At 45.5% G+C, this 25,567-nt stretch overlaps 1 pseudogene; it reads right to left on the bottom strand.

Moving 5' to 3' along the window:
- Positions 1 to 853: 853 nt before the first annotated feature.
- Positions 854 to 25,567, bottom strand: part of LOC138297138 (SAFB-like transcription modulator) — a 163,608-nt pseudogene continuing 138,894 nt past the window's right edge.

The following is a 25,567-nucleotide window of genomic DNA, read 5'->3' as shown; positions in this document are numbered from 1 at the left end:
ACCCTGTCGACGATTCTCCGCCATAGCTCCATCTTCCTTGCACCTGTGATCCGAATAGTTGTGGCTCTACCCGGATGATTTCCTCCACCATGACCCTTAGCTTCTCCGCAGAAAACCTGGGGTGTCATTGAGGTGCCATGATGTGGTGTGAGTGAGATGTGTGAGGTGATGTGTGGGGTGCTGTGTTATGATATATTATGTGATGTGCATGGATGGTGTATGAGTGATGGTGTTCTGTGCCTCTGGGTGAAGGTGTGGTCTTTGATTTTCTCTCTCTGCTTGTTCTAATTTTTTCGTTGAAAGGGTTGTGGGTAATGTGGGTGTGTGTTTTATAGTGGTGAGGGTGTGGTGTGTGTATGTGTGTCAGGTGTGTGTAATTTAAATTATCCAATGTGTTTTGTATATGAATGTGTATTTTGAGCGCTGCGGTGTGTACCGCCAATGGTTTACCGCAGTTGTAAGACCGCTGCGGTGATTCGTGGGTCGTGATACTGTGGGTGTGTTCCTGTTGGCGTGACGGTGTGGGTTTTGCTATCGCCAGTTTCTCACTGACCTTTGGAGTGGATCCAGACTGTGTGGATGTCTGGATAGTGGCGGATTTCTCTGTGTGGGTCATAATACCCGTAGCGGAATACCGCCACGGTCACGGTATGTTGGTGGCCGTTGGCCGTCGGCATGGCAGTAAGCGGGATTTACCACCAGGGTTGTAATGAGGAACTAAGTGTGGCTACCAAAATACATCTGCCTACAACATTGCATTAAGTATCATAGTATTAAAACAAAATCTTGATCTCAATGGTGTATAGAGCAGGGCTAGACTTATGTCAATGATACAAAAAAGAGACAATACAACATAACCATTAAAATGCCTCTAAAACAAAGAGGAAAAATGATCATCATGTTAAAATATTAAAAAAGCAAAACAAAAAAGGCAAAGCAGGATTTCCATTCAATTCCTGATGCAGGCATGGAGAGGTGACTAGATTCCAATAAATTATCTTGAAACCCCTAGCACAGCTGCTGCTTAGCCTTTTAAAATCTTCGTTGAAGCCCACTTTTAAATGAAGGTTTGAATCCTGAGCCACTTGCTCGCTGCAGTGAGTTTGCAAATTGTACAACTCTATTAATCGATGAAGTGCTTGCTTGCATCACACCACTATGGCCATCTCCCATTCTCCTTGCATCAGGAAAAATAGCCTGTATTGTTGGTGCATGCCATTCCTTTCTTGGCCCAACAAATTCCCGAGTATGGCGGTCAACAATATGTCTAGCGTCAAAATGCTGATTACCGCTTCGGCAATCTATCGCTATTACACCTCGTTCCACATCTCTGCTCCCAAGTGCAGATGCACTGCTACGGCTAATGGGAACAAACCTCATGTTGCTTGCATTAACATCCCTTCCTGTTCGCTCAGTCCTCTCGCCTCTGAGGTCTCGCTTTTCTACAATGCCAACTTCAGTCTTCCAACTTTTTCCACACTGCTGAGATGAGCCTGTCTCCCTGGGATGTCTTCCATGAATATCTGTACAGTTTATTCTATTGTCGCTTCTCGTCGCAACAGCTCGATCAAGCATCACTGCTCTCCTTTCGTCTTTGTCTCTCACTTCTCTTCTGTCAGTGTCACGAAAATCATTTCTCAGAGGTGCACCATCGTTCCTTCTTGAATCTGTGAAGGTTTCGGTATATCGCTCAAAACTAGCCTCTTTTCGGACACTTGAAAGTGTTTTCTTGGACTAATTATGAGCAACAAAATGTTCATGCCTTTCAAAAGAGGCTGGGACAGAGGATGCATCTGGATATCTGCCACTCTCTCCTCTGTGATCAAAGTCACTAAATATATTTTGCTTACTGCTGAAGTCAGAGCTGAATCTGTATCAAGGGCTTCTTTCTTGTTTTCACTCCAGAATGGATCCTCACACTCGGGAAATAATTCAGTGACAGCTGTTTTAGTGTAAAAGGTCATTTATTAGGACAGGATTGCATAAATAACATAACCATTAACTTTCAAAGGTAACCGTAACTTTAATAACGCCCTCCTATTAACATCTCCTCGCTCATCCTTCTTCTTCAAACCCTTATCTCGTTTCCATTCCCCTACGCACTCCCCTTTTCCTTTCATGCCCCATTTGGTTCGTGCGTACCCCCACTCAGAGCCTTCACCTGCTTGTTTATTCCCTAGAAGGGTGGCCAAGCCCGCATCTGACTCACCACCCTCCCCCATCTACTGCTCGCTCACCCCTGCAACCTGCCCTAACTGACAATTTCCCTCCCCTCCTTGCTATTCGACTCTAACTTCCGTCCCTCCAATCGCTCTTCCAATTGCCGGGTGGGTGGGAGGCCAAATTAAAACGCGCGATGTAAGCGCGGAAAAGAGGCCGGTCCCTCCACCCCCAACCCCTTTTATTTCCTCCCCCTAGACCCGCCCCCACTTACCTTTCCCAATCCCTGTCCCTCGCCGTCACTTCCTTTCCCGAATTGACCCGCGGGAAGACTAGAGCGTTGCTCTTGCTTCCCGCGGGCCCCTCCATCGGGAAATAATTCAGTGACAGCTGTTTTAGTGTAAAAGGTCATTTATTAGGACAGGATTGCATAAATAACATAACCATTAACTTTCAAAGGTAACCGTAACTTTAATAACGCCCTCCTATTAACATCTCCTCGCTCATCCTTCTTCTTCAAACCCTTATCTCGTTTCCATTCCCCTACGCACTCCCCTTTTCCTTTCATGCCCCATTTGGTTCGTGCGTACCCCCACTCAGAGCCTTCACCTGCTTGTTTATTCCCTAGAAGGGTGGCCAAGCCCGCATCTGACTCACCACCCTCCCCCATCTACTGCCAACCAGCACAAACCCATTTGGCGTTTTGCTGCCCCACCCCCCCAAAGGCCACGTTACTGCGACCCAGTACTTCTCATTTCTTGTTTGTAATCCACCAATTTTCTCCCCACAAATCTTCCACCAGCAGTCTCAGATTTGTCAGATCTTATGCGTTTCCCATTGTGTACAGGTGAACACCATTGTTTCTGAACAGTGCCACCTCCTGCTCTGTAATGTTCTCGTGTTTCATTAATTTTTTGCCCTTGCGCCCAGCAAAACCTTTACTCCTTCGAGCCCGCTCCATGGCTCCATACTTAACTGCCCCTCTCCACCCTCTACGCGGAACAAATTCTGTCCACCCAAGTATGTACCATGCCATTTTTTGCTTGAGAATCTCCAAATCCCTCTGCACGTGTTGCAGTAACGTGAGTTCTGACAATTTCACAAGGCCATCCTCTCCCAAATGTATGATTAACAATTCCGCCACATCCCCAATTCCATAAATTAGCAGTGATGAAAGGAAGCAGGTTACCCCACCGCCTTCTGCTCTTTCCCCACCATAGCACCTCGTGCCGCCTGCTGGATAGTCCCAGGCCCCGACCATATATCTGTTTTCTCCACGAACTTCGCTGCCCAGTGGACAAATGAATGGCCGACCAGACATGTATGTGATGGACCAAACGCATCTCCTGCAATGGAAAAATAACTGTAACCTGTGTTGTTTTTTCTGTTGTTTTTTTTTTTTTTTTTTTTTTTTTTTTTAACAGAACAAACCCCCCCCCCTTTTAAAACCCCCTCCAACTGTATCGCCCCACCTTTCAGGGTCTTAACTTAAAGTTCACAACACCTTGATCGCTAGCGGACTCTCGCCTTGACCTTTTGCCCAGTCCCAACCCAAATGCGCTGCGGCCGTAGGTGCCCAAAACCTAAACTAAGGTGTACCGAAAAAACCATGGCCCGGCGGCCCACACGACCCAACGCCATCCTCAACACTCGTAAGAGCTGAAAACTAGTGAGCTTGGACCTTGATCTGTGCACAAAAACCCCGGCTTCCTTGTTTGACAACCGTGAGGATTGACTGAAAGCTCCAAAAAACATCCACCCTGCCTAAGCGGAAAAATTGCTAGCTCGTATTCATCTGCGCAACATACCGGCAATTCGTGTAACAAATCTAGTAACGACTCAAAAATTGGGTTCCCTGGCCGTTCTACCCCCCACCGCTCTAATTCTGCCCCAACCTTTTAACATTCTTCCCACAGATCCTTTCTTGCTGGGTCGTGATCAAAAACAATTGCCATAAAAAAGGTCCACCTGCCAGTTTACCCCCAAATAGTGGCCGCTGATACCCTCTCTGAAACATGCACCGTACAAGAACTCAAAACTCCTGATGCTCTAACTGTTTGTCACTCTGCCCCCAAACTTTCCTGTAACCGCTCAAAAACTGAAAACCCCCCAACCAGGCCAGCCGGTAACTTCGCCGATTGGAGTCCGCTAAAAACATCACCACCCACCCGTGATCATCATACCCCCCATTCCCAATTGTCTGCCGGGACCGCTGTCTTGGTCCGCTCCGTTCCCGACCCCAGGTTGCTGAAACGCTGCCCCTGTGAAAGGGACAGGGAAACCGCAATCTCGTTGACAACTCCTGGTATATGGACAGCTTTAAAGATCACAATTCCGAGATAAGCCCTGCAACATGAATCGGCGCAACCAGCGCAAAAAACCTTCACATCCCTCGCTTCCTGTCTGTTCCTCAATCCACGACAGCCATGTTGTTGGTTCTGAAGAAAACTGCCCTATATGCTAACTCGCGCCCCCATACTGCCATGGCCACCAGCAAGGAAAATAATTTCCAGAACAGCAATGCTCCTCCTAAGTTGTCACCAAAATGCTGGCCTCGCCTCCGAGCACCATCTGCCATCCCCGAAAATCTCTAAAACCATGCGCTCCTGCCGCATCCGAAAATATCTGCACCTGTCATGCTGTCTCTTCTTCCCAGAACCACCTGGGTACCCCAATTAATTGTTCCAGAAATATTTCCCACCTTAACATCTTCCGAGTCCCCTTGACCCTCTTATTCTTTGGTGTGGCAAAACTGCGCCTGACATGCACGACCCTAATCACCTGCAAAAACATCCTCCCCCCTTTAACTGTCCTACAAGCAAGGTTAAGGTACCCCAACCGCTTCTGGGCTGTCTCGAATCGATTTTCCGTGCTTCCTATCACCGTGTCCAAGAAAAACAGCATCTCCGTTACTGTCTGTGCCGGTAATCTGTCCGTCATTATACTGGAGTCTTAAATCCCTACCCAGAAAGGTAAGAAACTATGAGGGGCCTTTGGTCTTTCTGGGTGCCAACGGCACTCCCATCTGCTGTGCCATATCCTGAAAACCTTCCAGAGCCGTCCGGCACTCCCCGCGAACCCTTCCTTCCTACAAAAGAAGTCATCCAAATAATGGGTCACCGCATAATGCCCACTACTCTTGACAAAAGACCCACTGCATGAAGGTGCCTAAAGCTTCGAACAACGCGCATGAAATCGCGCAACCCCTGGGCAGGACCCTGTCCACATAGATTGCCCCTTCAAGCTGCATTCCCCAGCAATTCAAAAATCCCTTGTGTGTATCGGCAATAACCTGAAAGCTGATTGTATATTGCATTTTTCCAGTTCTGCCCCATGGCCGCACGCCCTGACCAATTTTACGGCATCATCCACATATGCATACACCAGTCTGGTGTCTTCTGCTGCCATGAAATCGTTAACAGATGTGCCCTCCGGCCATGAGAGGTGATGTATCAACCTGATTTCACCCGGGGCCTTCTTCGGCACGACTCAAAGCGGGGATATCATCAAAATCTGACTTGGCCGCCCATAAAAAATGGGCCCGCAATTCTGCCCAATGCCCGTTCCTTGTCCAGCTTTTCCTTACCACCTGTGGTAATTCCCTTGCAGACCGCACTTTGTCTGCCCAGTGTCTCACCCGTGAGCCGTGGTCACTGACCCTCAAACCTTCTTGAATCCCTTCTGCTAACTCAAAGCAGCTGCCCTATCCGTGTATATACGCAGCCCTGGTAAGATAAAGACTAACCTAACTGGCGTAGGCCCCCTTTTGGAGCAGATAGCGCCCTGTGTCCCTCTGCCTTTTGCCGCCCTCCATTGTACGGAGGGACTGAAGGTGAAAAACATTGAGTAACCTGATGACGGCCCCCGCACTTGGAGCAGTCCTGTTTCCTTTTTACAAGGATGTCTGGATCAGAAACCTTTGGTGAAAATCCTGCACGCTCCTGTCGTGTTAAATGTTGTTCTTTGTCTCCCCCCCCCCCCGGGGCTGGACGTGCCTGAAAAGGCTTATATACCACCGGTAACCCACTGGCCGTATGTGTCGCTACTGCGGATTGTGATGATGTCATCCCCTGCATCCATGATTCTGGGTCTACATCCCCCCCATGGCTTAATGATGTCCATGTATTTAAATAGCGCTATAGCCTATGTCAGGGTATTTCTCACAATAAATGCTTGCAAAATTAAAAACGCTGACGTCCATATTAATTGGCACCCTCGGCCTACGGGCCAACTCCTACTCTTCTTCCTTAGACCCTCCTTTGGCTTGTATGTCCTTATGAAAGAGTTTAAAAACGTCTCCATAATCAGGTCTCCATATTCTTGCCTTCGCTTTTTCCGCTACGTGTGAGCACAATGGCATAGCCAGACCCATATAGGGTAGCCTCTTCTTGTGTCCTCCCCCTTCCTACTCTCCTGTGCCTGACTTCTCTCCTGCTATCTTGTCCCCGCCCTCGCCCTCAGTTGTAGCTCTGGCTCGCAGCAGTGTGTCAACTGTCGAAACTTCCCCCACCCCAACGGACTTGTAAGTTGAAATGACATCCCCTTTTCGCCGTCCCCCAAACCTACCACCATTGCCCTTTACCTCTTCCATGTGTGGTCGAAAGCCGCAAAAACTTTCCGGGCCCCTTGGCCCCGTGCTTGGTCCTGCCTTCTTTCCTGTGGACCCATGCTGATGTCCCGCTCCTAAAAATAGAAACAGAGAGAGGGGTTGCGCCGCTCCTGCGTCCTCTTCCCCTCCCCCTTATGCTGTGTACCTCTGTTTCCCAGATCTCCCCCTTTTCCCATTCTTCCAGAAACCTATTCATAGTCCAGTTCTAGCACTTCCTATTCGCACACATCCGTTTGTCAAACACTCCCACTCATCCTCATGCATTTATTAGACATGTCATCTTGCCCCACATGGCGTCCGCCATTCTGTGTTGTCCCCGATCCTGCGATGTAGAGAAGGCCGCCGAAAACCCCTCTAGCGCTTTTGACCAACGTGCCGGGGCCGTATTGCGCCCCGTTGGTATTGCCTTCTTTCTACCAACCTCTTGCGTCGGCATTGACCTTCCGCGCGCCACATGGCCGTATGCGCCACTGGCTCCCATCTTGCTACCTAAAACACTATCCTCCCCGACTTCCTGTCCCCTTCCGCTCGGGACCCGTACCCAGCTGCCCCTTCCTCTGTCTTGGGGCATGGTTCCTACGTTGCCTGTACTGTCTGCTGGCCTCTCCGGCTGCCGGCCGCATGGCACGGACATGTCCGGGGCGGGGGTCCCTCCTACACTTGCCTGCCTGTGCCCCCTTGCTGCGGCCCACAGAGGGAGTGTTGATAAGGGATACGTGGCCTTTGCGTAACCTGCCGCCTCCCAGGGTCTTGCCGTGGGGCCTGGACAAAGGGGAGGGGGCCTGTGAGCGCATTAATTTTTCCCTGCGCAATAGCCTCCCTGTATAAAATTGTATCTATTACTTTTCATAATATATATATATATATATTATTTTTTTTTAATTTCTTTTTGGGGGGGGGCGCCTGTATTGGCCCTAACTCGCTTAATTGGGCCCTGAAAGCCTGTGGCGAGGGCCCCACGCCTTAATGTGTGATCTCCCCCCACCTATTAATTATAGTTAACCAGCCTGTGCCTGAAAACATAATGCTCTAATTTAAACTTACCCTTGTCTACTTACTGATAAAAAATTTTTTTTTTTTTTTTTGAGAGCCCCCACGCGGTCGGAGCCAGGCAATCTGGACCGCCGCTGAATGAATTGAAAATGTTGGGCCCCCCGGAAAAAAGGGGGAGGGGGCCTGCTGTCGGGGCCCCCAGGGGGCCGCAGTGGCTCAAAACAGCCACTTGCTACTGCGGTGGTGGAGCTGCGAATGCAGGCCTGCTGGCCAGCAAACGCGTGTCTTGTTCCTGAAATGGGGGGGGGGGGCGGCGCTCGAAAGGAGCGCATGGCCACCCCCAGTAATTGTGAAAGGGGGCCGCGCGGGCTGCAAGCGTGCCCCGGCCCCCTAGTATTAAAACCAAAGGACACCAAAACTCCTATATACCGCTTCCCTGCCCTAAACCCCAGCCTACCTGCACCACAAACTCCCACTATGAAGGATCCCCAGGGACCGGCCACTCCAAATTAAAACGCGCGATGTAAGCGCGGAAAAGAGGACGGTCCCTCCACCCCCAACCCCTTTTATTTCCTCCCCCTAGACCCGCCCCCACTTACCTTTCCCAATCCCTGTCCCTCGCCGTCACTTCCTTTCCCGAATTGACCCGCGGGAAGACTAGAGCGTTGCTCTTGCTTCCCGCGGGCCCCTCCAATGTGATCTACATCACGAAGACGTTTTAAAGAATTTCTCTTCGCCTGCTCAAAACGGAGATTTTCTTGCTGACGCATGAAAGTTCTGCACGTTCACGAGCTATACGCTATGCTTTTTTGCGTCGTTCCTGTTCAATATCAATACGTTCTCGCTATAAGCGCTCTTGCTCCATTCGTTCCCGCTCCAATTTCTGTCTTTCTATCTCTAGCCGTTCCCTCTCTCTCTGCAAGTGAGCATGGATTTCTTGCTCTCGCATTGTTCACTCACGTCACTCTCGCTCAGCCATCTCTCTACGCCTTCTCAGTTCTACAGCACGGCGAAGTCTATTAACTTAGTCCAAGTGTTCTCTGATGCGATATGCCTTGTTCCTTTCAAATGGCATGATCATTTTTTTACCTTGATACTCATACTTCATTTTGCTTGGAAATATCTTATTCCTAATCGGCTCCCGTTCAAACCGTCTTCTTGCTGGTCTTCTCGCTGGCTTCTCTCTTCTTGTTTGGTCTACCAACTCTTCAGGAACCAGCGTATTTCTTCGCTACCTTTCTTCACTCTTTGACTTTTCTTCAGTGGTAGCACTAGATGCTCCTTCTTTTTGTTCAATAGTATCAGTTTTCTTTGCTTTCTTTTTCAGATTTATCAGACTTAATATCCTCTTTTTTGGCTGAAGTTTGATCTCCATCTGTCTTATCGTTGGGCTTCTTGTCACTGTTGGTAGTCCCTGTGTCAGCGCGGGCATGCTTCTTTTCAACCGCAGCAGGCTTCTTTTCAACCTTGTCGCCCCAAGCAGCGTTCTATTCAGCCCCAAGAGGCTTCCTTTCAACCTTGTCGCCCCCAGTAGCCTTCTTATTAGCCCCAGAAGGCTTCCTATCAACATTGTTGCCCCCAGCAGACTTCTTTTCAGCCACAGAAGGCTTCTTTTCAACCTTGTGGCCCCAAGCACCCTTATCAGCCCCAGAAGGCTTCTTTTCAACCTTGTCGCCCCCAGCAGCCTTCGTGTCCCCCCCAGCAGCCTTTTTGTCGCCACCCGCAGCCTTCTTGTCGCCAGCCGCAGCCTTGTCTCTTATAAATCTGCTTAAACCCATCCTTTCATCAACTTTTTACCTTTTCAACTGAAATCTGTTGACCATGCAATCCTGTGTGATGAAGGTGAGAGATGCACCTAGGTACATCTCCACTGGACAACATGGTAACTATTCCAGAACATTTTGCTCGAGGGCTTCTTGCAGTTGTAACTATCTTAGCAATAAGAACCATGCCATATTTCGCAAAGAGAGTTTTGAGATCAGCTGCCTTAGGCCCTCATTACAACATTGGTGGTAAATCCCGCTTACCGCCGCACAGAAGACCGCCAACACACCGCCACAGCCGCGGAATTCCGCCACAGCCATTACGACCCACAGCTCGGAATCCGCCAAAATCTAGACACCCACACAAGTCCGCCACACCAAAGGTCAGATAACAAAACCTCTACCGTCACGCCAACAGGAATACGGCCACACTATCACGACCCACGAATCCAGTCGGCAGTCCTTCAACCGCGGTATTCCATTGGTGGTACACACCGCCGCGCTCAAAATACGCACACATTTACAAAACACAACCACATTGGACAATTCGAAATACACACACCTGATACACATACACACACCACTCCCACACACCCAATACAATATAAAACACACACCCATATTACTCCAAACCCATACTATCAAAAATTTGGAAGAAGCAGAGAGACAGAAAAGCAAAGACCACACCAGCATGCAGAGGCACGCAACACCATTACTCATGCACATCCACGCACAAAACACCACACACCCCTAAACATCACCCCACACATCACAACACACACCACCTCACACATCACCCACATCACCCCATGGCACCGCAAAGACACCCCAGGTTTTCTGAGGAGGAGCTCAGGCTCATGGTGGAGGAAATCATCCGGGTAGAGCCACAGCTATTCGGATCACAGGTGCAGCACACCTCCAAGGCTATGAAGATGGAGCTATGGTGCAGAATCGTGGACAGGGTCAACGCAGTGGGACAACACCCAAGAACACGGGATGACATCAGGAAGAGGTGGAACGACCTATGGGGGAAGGTGCGTTCCGTGGTCTCAAGACACCACATTGCAGTCCCAGTGTGTCAAAAAAATGTTGACCTCTTCCCTACACCTCCCCCTTCCTCCGTCCCCTAGGGCTCGCCTTTCCAGGTCACAACCCAGCACCTCAGCCACCACATCACCGGGCACAGTGGTGCCAGCAATACCCAGTTTTGGGAGTGCGCCAAGCAACAGGGCTGCCAGTGTCCCAAGGAGCAAGGCCAAGGACATTCCCCACCTCCAAAACAGAAGAAGGTGCCCACATCCCAGAGGGAGAAGGCCAAAACACCTGCCACCAAGGGTTCAGCCAAGACCAGTGTGGGGAGTGGCAAGACAGCTGCACCAGTATCCAAGGTAGGGAAGGGCCTGAAGCAGAAAGGCAAGTTAAAGTCGCCGCCAACCTGCACAGCAGACAAAACCGCCACATGCACCACCGCCAAGGACACCACCGCCAGCAGCCCAGATACAGAGCCCTTCAGCAGCACTGCGGTCAGTGAGCCAGCCACCAGCACCGCCATTACAGACACCGTTGCCAGCACTGCGGTCAGTGAGCCAGCCACCAGCACGGCAGTCAGTGAGCCAGCACCGCTGCCACAATGACCGCCGCAAGCACCGCCGCTAATGACACCGCCGCCAGCCCCACCAGCGGCCTCACGACAGCCTGAGCCAGTGGCACCACCGCATACATGGCTGCCATCCCCAGTGGTCATCCATACGTGGCTGGTGGTCAGTTCCAGGGGCCTGGGCAGCTTCCACGGTGCCCCACCATCAGTGGAGTATCACATCCACTACCTCTGTCCTTGGCAGGATAAAGCACTCTGGGCACAAAGCCCCCTCTAGAACCAGTGGAGGGATACATCCACTACCTCTGTCCTTGGCAGGATGAAGAACTCTGGGCACAAAGCCACCTCCAGAACCAGTGGAGAAAGGCATCCACCACCTCTGTCCTTGGCAGGATGAAGCACTCTAGGCACAAAGCCCCCTGCAGAACCAGTGGAGAAAGGCATCCACTACCTCTGTCCTTGGCAGGATGAAGCACTCTGGGCACAAAGCCCCCTGCAGAACCTTGGCAGGATGAAGCACTCTGGGCACAAAGCCCCCTCCAGAACCAGTGGAGAGATACATCCTCTACCTCTGTCCTTGGCAGGATAAAGCACTCTGGGCACAAAGCCCCCTCCAGAACCAGTGGAGAAAGGCATCCACTACCTCTGTCCTTGGCAGGATGAAGCACTCTGGGCACAAAGCCCCCTCCAGAACCAGTGGAGACTGTTATCCACTTGATAGACTGTGGCTTTGCACTCCCCAGGGTAAACAGTGGGAAAACTACCCACTGGAGAGACTTGAGAGACTGTGGCTTTGCACTCCCCAATATAAAGCAGTGGGCAAGCCACCCACTGTAGAGACTTGAGAGACTGTAGCTTTGCACTCCCCAGTATAAAGCAGTGGGCAAACCACCCACTGGAGAGACTTGAGAGACCTTGGCTTTGCACTCCCCAGGATAAAGCAGTGGGCAAACTACCCACTGGAGAGACTTGAGAAACTGTGACTTTGCACTCCCAGGATAAAGCAGTAGGCAACCCACCCACTTGAGAGACTGTGGCTTTGCACTCCCCAGGATAAAGCAGTGAGCAAACCACCCACTGGAGAGACTGTGGCTTTGTACTCCCCAGGATAAAGCAGTGGTCAAACCACCCACTGGAGAGACTTGAGAGACTGTGGCTTTGCACTCCCCAGGATACATCAATGGGCATGGAGCCCCCCCGTGGAGCTGGTGTTGTGCACTCATCCGGCTGAGGTGCCCCCCTTCCCTTCCCCCTGAGGTGCCTGTTTTATTTCGATCTGATGCCCCTGCAGTGTTCTCTCCGTTTTGATCGAGTATCTTGTATGGGCCTCGCCCATGCATTTTGTGCCCAGTGGTCCACGAACTATGTAGGTGCAGTACCTGGACTTGAATTCTTGGTGTACATATTTGTTTATAGTGTATATAAATTTTGGACTAATGGATGTTTATTGATTACAATGGTTACAATCATTTCCTTTTGTCCTTGCGTTCTTCCGGGGGGTTGGGAGGAGTAAATGTAATGTTTCAGCATGTATTGGTGTGTGTTTTGTTGTAGGTGAGGGTGGGGGTGTTGCGTGTGTGTGTCACTCTCTTTTCCATCCCACCGCCCCTGTGTCATAGGTGCAGTACTCACCGTGGTCGTCGCCGCCGTCGGTCGTGCTCCTGGTAGAGGAGCAGGAAGACAATCGCAAGGAGTATTTGGAGTTCAGGTTCCTTTGCGTCCTGGTTCCTCGTGAGTTGTGTAGAGATGAGTGTTTCCCCTTCCAATTCCTGTTTCCACTGTGTTTTTGTTCGTTTTGAATCCTCCCCGGAAAAGGTGGCGAATTGGCCTGTCATAATAGTGTGGGCGGTACATTGTCTTCCGCCTGTCTGTTGGCAGTGACCGCTGCACTGTTTGTTTGTACCGCCATGGCGGTCGGAGTGTTAAAGTGGCTGTCTATGTTGGCGGTTTCCGCCACGGTCATAATTCCATTTTTTTTACTGCCAGCCTGTTGGCGGTTTTACTGCCGCTTTACCACCGACCGCCAGGGTTGTAATGAGGGCCTTAGTGTTTTTAGATAGTCCGCTAACCCAAAGGTTTCTGGTAGAGATTCCACTGGAACCAAAAGTGCTTCCTCTGTCATTCTTTGATGTCCTGTTTTCTTTTGAATCCTTAAAAGAACTCTTTGCATGACCTGACACCCCAGCAGAGGAGGTCTTCTTCCTAGAATCCTTTTCTTTGTCTCCAGATTCTACTTTCCTGGATAAACCTTCTCTGGCTTCCTTCTTTACTAAACCACCTTTTGCACCTGTATCCTTCTTCTTGACTTCTTTGAGGCTCTCTGTCACATCAGCATCCTTTTTTCCCACAGGCTCTCCTTCACAGCCGCACCTGGTTCTTCTCTGGCCTTGTTTGCTTCCAAATCTGCAATTTTCACATGTTTACCTGTTTCTAGGAGGTCATAGCCATCACAATCCAGTGTGATAGCATCTTCTGCCTGGATTGTGACAGATATGTTATCATCCTCTGCTTCAGTCACAGATTTGCTCATTTCCATGTCTTCATGAGCAGCAGGCTCAGTGTCATCCATGCTTTCTTCTGAAAGAACAGGTTTAGATATTTCTTGTGTACCATCACCAGAACCCGCTATATCTTTATCATCATCATCATCAGTTTCCTTTGCAGATGCATCATCTTCCATAGTTGTTTCACAATCTTCATCCAGTTTTTTACATTTGACTTTAGTAATTTTCTTGGTAGAAATATCAGCAGAAGCAACTACTTCAATATTATCATTCTCATAAATCACACAACATATAATAAATGCTACAATGCATGCCACTGAAAAAAATATATACAATACATCACACCAAAATATACATCACAATTAACAACAAACAAAAAGCAGTACTACGTGCAAACAAATTAGCACTAAAAGCTTCTAACTGAGTTCACGATTCTGGGCTGCCGAACACCTTTTTCTAAAGCAGTCCTCCACTTGAGGTAGTGAGTGATTGATACTGTCCACAATAAATAGTTATTTGAGTTTAGTTGAATACGGTATAATCCTGTATCATAGTCTTTAAATTAATAAATTCCAAGCACTCCTCATGTTGTAAGTCGACACGTTTCGGCCCTTTGTAATGAAGGCGGGATTCTACCCGACCGTATTGCTCTAAGCGAGACACTCTGGAATCCTTCCAAAATGAGTCTATTTGGCCCCTCATTGAAGTGTCATAGACGCTCGATTTCCGATCTGGAATGCCATAGGTGTAAAGACAGTACTCTTCTAATTTTAGTGTCTATGCAGAAAATGTGAACTTGCTTCACTTACCCACAAATGATAAGTTGGTTACAGGCCTGTAGTTTAATGGATCGACCTGGTCAACCCTTTGCTTCAGCAATACATGCTTGATGTAGAGGTTTTTCACCTCCATTGGGAAAATTGTTGGGGTAAAAGGAGGAATTAATGATCTCTCCAGCTAATAATTCAGCATACAATGCAAGGAAGATAATTTTGAGGCTTTCATGGGAGCGCTGGTTTGCTAGTCTGCCAGGGATGATGCTGATCTTGTTTAGTTCAGTGGTGTTGTAACATTATACAGAATAACCATAGTCACCCGGTGTGAGGGTTTATGGGAATTTTTTAACATATAAGTGTCCTTCTCCTGATGTGCAAGCATGCTCCTTGGGTTTGTTATCTTAACCCTCTCACATTTCCCACAGGCTGTCAGGAAGCTATGTGTCACTCAAAACAAAGATAAATAAATACTTAGTATTGCTATTTTAGTATTGTCACCGAGTGCTACTGCCAACTTTTTGGTCTGTGGTATACCCTGCGCCTTCACTTTTGTTTTAGTCCCAATCTGCCCTCTGTTTGTCAGGAGTGCTCTTCCCCACCACCTTCCCACCAACTCAACAGTTTAAAGAAATGGGTAAATGGCAATTTCATGCATCCAAGACCCTCCTTTAGGGCTGTGGTATTGGGGATTGCAGCACCTTCCTCCTTGAGGCCGCCGGGGCTGTCAGAATGCTGTTCCTGTCGGTCTCTGTGTTGTCTCTCTTCTCTGCCTTGCTCTCTGTTGAGATATCTGCTAGCCTGCCCCGTTCCTGTTTCTGGGTTGGAGACTTAGGGCCATATGTATGAACACATTTTCCCATGGACATAGTATGGGGAAAACCCTTTCGTACATCTAGCCCTTAGTCAGTTGCGGTTTTCCGTCCATGTTCACCTCCACTGCACCTTTGCTGTCCTCCTCTTGTAAAACTCCCACTGGCTCCTCCCTGCTTGCTTTCTCCTGAGGATAGAACACTCACTTCCTTTCTGTTGTGCCCCACTATGATGGCCATGTTGCAACAACTATCTGGGATGATGACTGGGAACACCCACGCTCTTCCCATGGAACACCTTCCCAGGGCAGACTAACGCAATACAGCAATTCGTCCTGTGTTGCTTCACTCTATTTTTATCAAGCCAAGCAAGGCCATGCAGGGTGCCCTTGCCTGGCTTGATAAATCTGCTTTAAGAGTTGCTTCACTCTTGCATCAAGCTGCGTGGTGCTAGAGTACCACAAATCTTTGATAAATGTGGCCCTTAATTTTTATATATTAATGGCTAAGCAAATAGAACTTTCCCAGCAATTGGACCATCTAGGGCAGTTTTTTCCACTTTCAGAGAAAGAGGACAAGCGGGCGAGGCTTGCCTCTGAAGATCATGCACTTGGTGGACTAGAAAACTACGGGCCATATTTACAAGGCCCTAGCACTTCCTTGCACCACATTAGTGTTTTTTTTTTTATGCTAATGTGGCTCAACGAGGCAAAAATCACCACAACATATATGCAAAGTTACTATGTGACTCCTTGCACCAGGCATAATGTATGCAAGGTGGGTGTTCCGACATTATGAGGCCTGCTCAAAGCAGGTGTTAAAAGGACGCAACCATTGAAATCAATGGGCCTCCTTGTACTTTGCTGCACTAGCGGCAACATTTTTTACGCTAGAGCAGCAAAGTGCCACAATAGCGTCTAAAATGTTGATGCTATTGGCCTGAGGTGTGCCATGATGCACCGTTTTATTAATACAGCACACTCATGATGTCGTTAGGTGGTAGGGGGCACAAACAAATCGGGTGCATCAGTACTGATTCTTGTAAATCTGGGCCTATGTTTCTCCCACTTTGAGGTTTTTTTATGCTATAAAACTGGTGCAGTGGAATCTAATGGCAAGAGTATCTGGCCTCCTGGACCCCTGAATGCTACAGCTTTCAGCCTTACTGTTTGGGGATTTTGACTACTAAAAAAGGGAATAGCAGCTGCACTGGAATACTCTCCCAGGTGAGTTGTGGGCTATACAAATAAATCTAAAATAACATAAGTTTTAACCTGAGACAGAGGCAAAGCAGAACATCGATTTGACTAGTAAAGTACCCTAGGAGGCCGCGAAATCCAGCTTTGTCGTGCTTAGAGGGTTTAAGCCAAAACCAATGGCTTCAGTGGAAGCTTGGCAATGATGCATTTAACTTTGTAGTATTGCAAGCCAGCCATAGCCTAGGACCCTGCCTCATTGGAAGATTCTGAATTCCATTTCAGAGACTTGGGGCCTGATCTAGATCTTGGCACATCTACTACCTCCATCATTTTTCTGGTGTATAATCCATTCACCAACTATGCAGTCTGCCTATTTTATTTAGATGCTGGTGAGCCCATAGATGAAAGTCCATTAGCGAACTGCTGCCACTGCCAGAATTTTAAACCTGCATTGATGGCACCGTAGGCAAAAGCGACCGGAGGTGGGACCACAGCCATTCTTACCATTGGGCCAATCAAGATGTGCCTTGCAGGCAACGTAACTGTGAGGCATAAACCTCCACACACCTGAGTTGGTGGGATCAAAGCCATATAAGGTTGAGACTTACCTTTGTTTCTATTGTTCACTTTCCTTGCAGTCATGAACCAAATAGTACAAGTCCTTCCTTTGCTGCTGCTACTGGACTATGACAAAAATCAACCCCATCATTGCTGGAACCAAAAGTAAGTGACTGTTTTACCTGTTACCATCAGAATTATCTGTGTATATTAGCTCTGTACTGGTGTATTTTTCATAAATATTTGCAAGCAATAGTACAATATTGTAAAATGTATATGTGTGTAATGTGTTAGTGTCAGAAATTTAAAGAAACACACCTGTATATTTTATTTACATTTAACAATTTGGTCCAAGCTACATTCGTACTAATAAACACCTACACAAAAAGTCACATTAATCCAATATAGAAAATGTGTCCATACAGGTGTGCATAATGATTTTCCTTAAATTACCAAAATACATATATATATATATATATATATATATGTATATATATATATATATATATATAAATTTCTATATAAATATATATATATATACATAATAATTGAACAACATAAATCTAATAAAATGTAGTAATTGCACTACAAAATGCAACAAGTGGGTTTACAAGAAATGTACTTTCAATGTGACCTCTAAACTTCAAACATTTCATATATGTATAAATAAATGTCACATATCCCCTTGTCTAGTGCAGTTTCTGTTAATCATTATTTTTTTTACCTCTAAAGTGTTTATATGTGTAATGCACATGTTTATTATTAACACATAAATAAACACACCTGTAATAACAAGTTACAAAAAAATATAAACATGTTTAATTTTGGTGTGTCATGATAAATGCTTGCACCAAAATTAACATGTTCATTACAAATGTCCATCACTAATGCATGCACTATGCAAATATGTCAAAAATAAAACCAGTTGTGTTCACAGTTAAATAAAATTAAGTTCATGTTACTGATTTTTTCATAAATAACATTGTCATCAATCAGTTATTTTCAATTAAAAAATAATGCCAGGACAAACTTTGTGAAAAGAAACCTTTCAATTCTTAAATGAGATATGTATCTCCCAAAATTAGCAACATAAACAAAACTTCAATGTCCAATGACACAGGATGCACTGCATCAATATATGGATTATTTGCCCAAGAACTTTCCTCTTAAAGACACAGCCAATGAACAACCTCCTCAGAAATGGGCATCTAGTGGGCACATAGCAGGCACCTCAAGGATCCTTCTTGGTAGGGGTGGGTTTTGGTGTCTTGGGGCTCAGGAACAGGTAAGAAGTTAAAGTGGGTGGAGGAGAAGGGGTAGAAGATGTGGTAAAGGTTTGGGTTTGGGAAGTAGAGGAAGCCGGAGTGGGTGGCGTGTGTGTCTGTCTGCTTTGCAGGTACTTGTGAATCTGGTGTATGTTTGGTTGTGTTTTTCTTGGAAGCTGTGTGGTGCTTGGGTGAGTGCGTGCATTTGTGTTTGGTGGGTGTTCTTAGGGGTGAGCTTTTCTGTGAGGGTGTTTGTTTGGATGAGTGTGCTGTTGAGGTGGTTCATGTGTTTGTGGTGCATGTGTCTGTATGTGCTGTAGATGAATGCATGTCTGGTGTAAGTTTGAATGTGTGTGGTTTTGTAGGTGTTTTGTGTTCAGGGGACTGTGACTGTGTGGGTTTGGTGTTGTTGTTTTTTGTGTATGCATGTGTGAGACTGTGTGTTTGGATGAGTGTGCTGTTAAAGTAGATGTTGTGGTGCTTGTGGGTGTCTCAGTGGTTGTGGGTGTGCTGGTCATTGTGGTGATTGTGAGTGTGGTGGTGGTTGTGTGTGGGTTGGTAATGCTTTAGTCTGTGGTGGTGGGTGTGGTGGGTGTGGTGGAGGTGCTTGTGGGTCTGTGGTGGGTGTGGTGATTGTGTTAGTGGTTGTTGTGCCTATGGGTGTAGTGCCAGTAGTGTGTGTATGTTGGATCAATGTATATTTGTGCTTCTTTGTGTGTCAGTGTTTATGTGTGTGTGTGTGTGTGTGTGCTGCTTGTGTCTGTTGGAGTGGGTGCATGTAAAGAAGTAAGGGTGCTTGGGACTGGGGTGGGAGTTGGAGTGGGTGCATGCAAAAAAGTGAGAGTGCTTGGGATTGGGAGGGACCACAAGATTGGGCGGTTGGGGGCTGTGGTCAGTGTGGAGGCTTTGTTTGCTAGCAATCTCTGCATGCCAGATGTTGAACCATGAATGGCATCCAGAAATGTAACCATCTGTTGCATTTGGGAACTAAGCATCTGGGTGCCATTCACGATCACTGTCTGGCTCACAGAAATGCTTTTTAAGAGTTCAATAGCCTCTTCAGTGAGCGCAGCCAGGGCCATAAAGGTAAGGATGAGGTACATGCAGCAAAGGAGACCCCAACCCTTTTAGGTGAAAGGTTTTCGCAAACTGGGGGGATCAAGAGGGAGGGTGGAGATGGGAATCTGGGTGGCCAACAAGGATACAAATGGAACAGGTCCTTTAGGGTCTGCCACCACTAAGGACTGGCCACTTCTGGAGGCTTCCGAAGAAGATATCGAGCTAGTATCCTCTGTGCTAGTCCCCTCACCTTCCATGCCACTGTGCCCATAGGTGTCCATTGTTTCCACCCAACACACAGTGGCCAGCTGCTTCCCTGCCTTTTTGGCCAATGTCTCTTTCGCCTGCTCCTGAGGATGCTGAAAAGACACATACAACATTTTTCATATATCTGTGCAAATAAAAGTAAGCACAAAGTTATTTAACAAAACATTTCCTAATTTTAATATTTACCTGTTTCAAGGCTTTAAAACACAGGTATACTTTACCAGTACCCCATGCATGTAGGGAACATATTATGGACTTATGTGCGCCCAGGATTGTAAACTACCAACATTACTCCTATTTCATTTTTGATAATTTCTCTTAAACACTTCACATTTCTCATGAAATTGTTTACCACCTCTGAATGGATCAGATTGGTTGTTTGGAATAGTGAAATCATGTCACAAAAATAAATATTTAGCAAGGAACCTTTGTGCCATGTATATTGTCCATCAGCAAAAGTCCTTTTCAATAACTCATTTGCTTCAATATTAATTTATCATCTGGACATAACAAAGGAAACAATAAATGTTGTGTTGTGTATGTGTTACTCTGTCACCAATGTGTACACTTTCCGATCTGTGTCGTTTAATAATGTTTTTCTACCAAATTCATGTTTGTTGAAACAGAGTGGCCTACATGCAGATTTGTGAAGGAGTAAGGCTTCATGCCAATCTGCAATTGTTAACATTAATTGACCTGAATTTTGCAGTGAAAACATATTTTTAAATGTTTCTGCTACAAATGGGTACCATTGTTCACATGTTCTTAGTCATTTTGGATCACATGCTCACTATTGTTTGTTCATTGTATCAACTCACCAATGTGAAATTTGGAACATCCAATGTATAAGTGCATTGTATGCAATGACACCTGTAATATGGCCAATATAACCTCCTCACAATTGTGATGGAGCATCACACCTGTCCCAATCATAAATTGTGGCATGTGTGGTAAAACTGTCCCTCAAAACATAGAAAAAATCCAGGTACCTCTTTTTTCTTAGGCAGGCATGTGTCTGCTCAAAACATTCATTTGGTAGTGATAAGGAATCTAGTGGGAACATTTACAATAAATCAATACACAAAACACATCATCATACACCTTGTAAAAAACGTAGGTCTTCCAGAACACTTCTTGTGCGCTGGATGTGTATTAACCTTTATGTTAATGGCATAAATTATTGCTGTAACAAATAAAAGTTAACTACCAATGAGAACTCAAAAAATAACTCACCCCCTTGATGATGCTGTTGGGCTCTCAACTGCCCATCCAGGTCGGCATCAGTCAACGCAAGTATGAGGGCCATTAGGGGGTCAGGGTGTTGGGCACACACTTCCCACATTGGGAGGACTGGCCAAGCTGGACTTCAGATGACTTTAGGGTTGACGATTGTAGGTCCTCCCACCTCTTCCTGCAGTGAATCCTACGCCGCCTGTAGGCCCCTAGGGTCCGCATCTTCATTGTGTAGAAACTTTCACAAGCATTTCTAAAAGGTCACTGCAGCATTTATTTTATTTTATTTTTCTTGAAACTACAAATATTTTGTGACCGGTTGAGTACCCTCATCACTTTTCATGTCCTTTGTTTAAAAATCCAGGTCACTAACATCATCTAGGCCAGGGGTCTGAAAAATTTCCTGTAGTAAATGCAGCTTCTGATCAGTCCAAATCATTGTGAGCTCCTGAAAGCTAAACACCTTGTAATATCACACACATCTATGCCCAGCTGCATAGGCTTAATGCCTAATGTCCATAGAGTCAGATACTATGCTTTGAACCATATGCTATGACTAAGGGCAGTAAGAAAGGACTGCCATGTGTTTGAGTGTGGTCTTTGGTGGTGTATGAACATGTGCGTGTATGAATGGGAAATATTTGTCTGGGTGACTGAGAGCCTGTGTTACATGTACTTGCAGCACAGGACAAACCTTTTGCCACATGTGGCACAGTTGCATCGATGAGACAAACAGATACTCATTGTTTTGAAAATGGTAGAAATTGAAAGGACATAAAATAATTATGCAGGCAAGTTCATAAAAATAATTAATTTTCTATACTTTACATTTCTCTCATTTCAGAATATGGCTGTATTTTTCACTTATACTTATGGCACAGTGTCTACTGGCCACTGGGTGTAAGGAGCTTGCAGTCTGTAAATGATAAACTTTGAAATGTGTGTAAATTGAAATGAAATGTTACCTAAATCAATGTAAATTTTCATTTTAATTTACAAACATTTGAAAGCATGGATAAACATCATTTTGGACACAGCCCAAATATTGAGTTGATTTCACTCCAAAGGACCTCTGAAACCAGATCATCCAATTCCTCGACTGAGAAGTTAGGGGCCCTGTCATCTGCTCTTCCTGGCATCTTGGCACCCAGAGGCTGGAAACAGCAGCAAAAGTTGAGGTGGTGTTGTTGGGGGCAGTGTTAGAAGGTAAGTGAGCTTTTATTCGATATGTCACATACATCTACATGATGTTCATGATCATCAACAAAGACGAACACATCCATTGGCTTTCGTACATAGCAGTCATACACAGTACCTCGTGGCTTTGTCTGTTGCGGAGTTTATACCCACTATGTGGGGAAACTTACGCTGATTTCCGTCGGATTGCAAATGTCCTGATGGCAAGGTGGCTGCCATTTTAGAATGTAACCAGTGTATTTTTAAATGTTAAGTGCGTCACCACCACTCAAAATGATGTCTAGTGTGTTTACATATACAAAATATGTACATTATTATTTTCTATGAAAACACTATAATGTAATGAATTACTGTGGTTAAATGCAAAAGTGGTGTGGTATAATTTATACTTCCTTAGACAGAATTGCAGAGAAAGAAAATAAAAAAAATGTGTAAATAATACATTTTTAAATGCATTATTTGCACTTTTTTTATATCAGACATTAAAAATTGTTAAAATAGTTTCCAACATCACTTAAAAAATGTTGTGTACACATATGTCACAAAAACATATTGAATTTTACAAAGACATGAGATGTGTGTTGATTATCACAGAAATGTTTGCACATTTAAAGAGATATTTCTCTTTTTCTTAAATGCAGCTATCTGAACCCAGGGAGAGGTAGGAGACAACAGCCTCAAGTGTTTAGACCATTTCCAGACCTTGCAATCATGAAAGAATGTGAAAGAATGGGATATTATCAAAAAATTCAGATTGAATGGGCAAACTATTCTTGATTTATGTCATCAACTGGAGCTAGATCTTCTGCCTCACAATGGGAATTCCATAGCAATTACACCAATAGTCCTGGCTGAACTGGAGGTGTTGGTAGTGGTGGTTTTGGCTCAACATCAGCCATGACTGGGGGGCACAAGATTGGGGTGATGTTCCTTTGAACACAGGAAGTGGAGGTGTCCATTGGCAGAGGTATTGTTGGAGGGCGGGGATGCTCTGTGTAAAACAGGGGATAGGTGTTTATAGTGCATTAATGGACTGTTGGAGAAGTCACTCATTCAATAAAGCACATGCATAGTATCAAGGGCACAAGCACTTTACCATTGGGGAATGGAGGGTGAAGTGAGCTGACCAAACAACACACACATGTTCTACCAAGGGCACAAACACTTTTTCCGTTGAAGAATGGTAAGTAGGGAGTGAGCTCCATGTATAAGAGGTTTAAAACAGCACATTGCAGTGTGAGAAGAAATGCACATGTGACATTCTAGCTGAGATTGTTTTTATATTTTTTAACTGTTATTCTGTGTTTTTAATTAACTGTAATGTCCTTGATTTGATTTGATTTGAGATCTTGTAGCAGCTGGGGTGGGAGGTGTAGGTGTGGGCCAAGAGAGACTCACTAGAGCTGTCTGCCCAGACCGGCCAGATGGACCAGGCTGCTCCACATCATCAGGAATTGCAGGAGTAGAGTCCTCAGTGAAGGCTTGATCCTGGTCTTGGAGTGGAGGTATCCTCTGTGGCAGGTGGTTGTCCATGTACTTTGGTGGTGGGACCTAATATGAACTACAAGAAAACAAATGGTAAAAGTCTGGATTATGCATCAAATGAGTCATGGACTACAAATGAAGCAACGTAAAATAAACAAAATAGTTTTAATAGTATGATTAAACCTTTCGTTGGTTTTTGGCAGTTACCCAAACAATAAATGTTATACACATGCCACCTACAAAAAATGAAAGTGAGGAGATGTCCTGAAAAGAGATAGAATACTTAGGAAGTGTACATAAAACACATTCATCCCAACTCAGTAGAGAGGAGAAATGAGAAGTCAACCATAGAGTATTACACAACTTTACTAAGTACATCTATTTTCATTACAACTTGTAATCTGCAAACAACATACCATGAAATTGCTTCTTTAAGTCAACATACTTTGATTTGTGAAATCAATGACATCACTTCAATGACATATGAAAAAGTGACAACATACAAAATTACCTAAAATAATCTAATTTGTATTCATTGCATAAAATATGGTTTGAGAAATGGCCGACATTTTGCCATATATGTATAAAAGTGACAATTATCACACTGTAGACATATTTTCCATATGCAGAAACAAGACATCATGGTAGTTGTAGTCCTTCCAAATTGACATTGCCACCACTTCGAAGTTGTAAGTTGAACATTCCTAGTAAAATATTTGCCGTGAACATGTACACACATTTACTAAATTATGACATATGTGAAATATGTTAAAAGGTGAACAAAGACTTACAGGCACCATACCTTCATGGTATAATGGATGTGGTTTTAAGACTGCTACCTTAACTACAACCGAATACATTCAAACAAACAAAACCTACAACAGAATACATTCAAACAAGCTATTACGAGAAATGATCAATGAGGAACAACACACATATTGACCACACACATTGCCCAGTAGTAAAAGGAATGGTAACACCATACTGCTTCAAATTTGATGATGACAATAGATTTGTGATTTTTCAAATTGTGTTTATATGTTTTACAAAGGTGCAAAACACATTATCAGCAGCTGCCTAAAGAGCAAAAATGACATTTTTGTTTATAAGACATTCAAAAGTAGCTTACTAGTCTCCACTCCATCAGGGATTCTTGTCAACCCTTCAGGAGATAAGATCTGCAAGACCTCCTCCTCACAGGAAAATAGTTGTAATGGGGGGGCTGAGAGAACCATCACCATTCCGCCGCTTCCTCATTTCCTCCTGTGTGCACAGGTTGCTGGCTACAGCATTCACTCTGTCAACTATTCTGGACCATATTTGCCTTTTTTCTGTGATAAAGTGGTATTTTATACTTGGGCTCCAAACAATTGTGGCTCTACTCTAATAAATTCATCCACCATGACTGACAATTCATCCTCTATAAAATGGGAATTTTTTCTCCCTGCCATTATGAGGAAATAAAATTGAATGTAATAGAGGATCCACAAGTTAATGACATTTTTTTAAATAAGTGAAAAATCAACAGAGGGAGAAAAAGGAAATAATCTGACTTCTGCGTGGCAAATTCAGCTGAAAGACTGTGTTGTGCAGTGGTATGGCAAAGGATCATGGTCTGAAATGGAGTGTGTTTTAACATGTGGTATGCAGATGTTTCCAATCAGCCAACAAACAATTTATGTGTGTGCCGCTATCACCCATCCAATAGCCACAGCCATAGTACAATGTTGGGTGGGTCCCACGATGGACTCCCGCTGTCAGGGACGCTCTGTTAGTACAACAGCAGGACAATGTGAATCTAAATATGATTGGTGCAAAACCATCACCTGGATAGCAATAGAGTAATGTTAGCCAGCATAGGAGTATGCTACCGATGACAGCGGGAAACCGCCTATGCGATAAACTACACTCCGTCGATGTGGACGGAGTTTCATCCACCTTACATCTACATAAGGCAGTTGCAACTCTTTCTAGCTGTCCTCACTATAATGAAAATGAAGGTCATATTCAAACCAAGCATTCAAGCAGTTCCAGAAGAGAATGAAGATGAACTTGAGGAGGCACCGGTGGAATAGGATGATTTTTCCCAGGCA

This window comes from Pleurodeles waltl, chromosome 5, assembly GCF_031143425.1.
Source record: "Pleurodeles waltl isolate 20211129_DDA chromosome 5, aPleWal1.hap1.20221129, whole genome shotgun sequence".
Taxonomy (NCBI): Eukaryota; Metazoa; Chordata; class Amphibia; order Caudata; family Salamandridae; genus Pleurodeles; species Pleurodeles waltl.
The sequence above is the reverse complement of the archived record's forward strand: the minus strand, read 5'-3'. Positions and strand labels throughout refer to the sequence as shown.